Here is a 1,748-nt window from a genome sequence, read left to right on the forward strand (position 1 = left end):
CTCTCTCGCTCTCCCTCTCCCTTCCGAGCCGCCTCGGAGGACGACGTACGAGGAGCGGAAGGCGATGGCGAGTCGGGTGGGGGCACACCGCGCAGTGAGAACCCCCCCTCGCCTGCCTCCACAGCTCTGTCATCCCCCCCACTAACGTAGGGGCTCGGGAAAGACTAGTGGCGCGGAGCTCGGCAGCGGCGTGGAAACGCCACCCACCGCCGCCGCTCTCGCTGGTGCCCGCCGCGGAGGCCGCCCTTCGGGCGATGCGTGGCACGGACCTCCGCGGGCAGGGCTGCGCATCTGGAACTTCGAAAAGGGCCGCCCTTGCTAACACTGTGCTTCCCCACGCGGGGAGCGATTCGGACGGCTGGCCCCCACGCCGGGGTGGGTGGGCGCCCCGCCGTTCGCCCGCGTGGGTCGTCAGACCACTGTTCATCGTTCGGTGCGATTCAAACTTCCCACAGCTCGGCCGCCTCCGTCCTCGAACGGGAGGTGACGGCCGGCGTGCGCGCCCAAAGATAGGTGGTGGAAGCCCGGGGGTACAGGAGGAAGGACACCGCTCACCGTAAACCGACGCGAGCTCCAAAGCCCGGGTCGAGCGAGCAGCACCACCTCCCCACCCGGGAGCGCCGTGCCAGATCGATCGGAGGATAAGACCGCTCTGAGAGGACATGGACGAGAGGGGCGTCCGCCTTCCGGAGCCCCCCCTTTCGGACGAGGACTCCGGATTTGCCCCCCGAAAGCCATCACCTCCAGAGAACCAGGGACCGCCGAGGGAGGGTCTGGTCAGGCTTGGGTACCCCAGCATTGCCTCTCTCGCTTGGGATGCACGATCGGCAAAAGTCCCTCTCGGAGCTGTGGAAGTTCGGTCTCAGCCGGAGTGCGCAACTTCCAGACGAGAGGGACCACATGCCAAGTCGCCTACCCAAGTCGGGGAACCAGAGAAACAACTGCTTTCTATCGGGGTAGAGAGACGACACTCTCTCAAGTACATTCTGCCAGAGGTGCGCATTCCTATGTATTTGCATTGCGGGACAACGTCCCCACTTTAAGGGGACGAAGTCGGAACTGTACCCGGCCTCAAGTCACTGTAGGGCGGATGCGGCACCTAGAAAATTCCTCATTCCGGTTCTTTTTCACTTAGTCGTTTTTTTTTTTGGCAAGAATGTACCCCAGGATGGCCAAAAAGCCAAAGCCAGGGACTGAGAACCATCGAGCATGCTCTGAGGGGACATAGTCAGAGGGGGCGTCCGCCTTCCAGAGCCCTCCTTCCCACGAGGACTCCAGATTTGCCCCCCCCCCCCTGACAACAGCCATCGCCTCCAGAGAACCAGGGACCACCGAGGGAGGGTCTGGTCGAAGCTCAGGTACCCAGGATAGCTTCTCCGGCTTGGGCATGGACCGCCAGACAAAGCCGCGGACCATGAACCATCCAGCCTGCTCTGAGGGGACATAGTCAGAGGGGGCGTCCGCCTTCAAGAGCCCTCCTTCCCACGAGGACTCCAGATTTGCCCCCCTGACAGCCATCACCTCCAGAGAACCAGGGACCGCCGAGGGAGGGTCTGGTCAAAGCTCACGTACCCCAGGAGAGCTTCTCCGGCTTGGGCACAGACCGCCAGACAAAGCCGCGGACCATGAACCATCCAGCCGGCTCTGAGGGGACATGGTCAGAAGGGGCGTCCGCCTTCTAGAGCCCAAACTCGGCCACGGACTCCAGATTTGCCCCCCTGAATGCCATCACCCTTCAGAAGACCAGG

This window comes from Dendrobates tinctorius, unplaced genomic scaffold (assembly GCF_039654945.1).
Source record: "Dendrobates tinctorius isolate UK_male_01 unplaced genomic scaffold, ASM3965494v1 ptg000768c, whole genome shotgun sequence".
Lineage (NCBI taxonomy): Eukaryota > Metazoa > Chordata > Amphibia > Anura > Dendrobatidae > Dendrobates > Dendrobates tinctorius.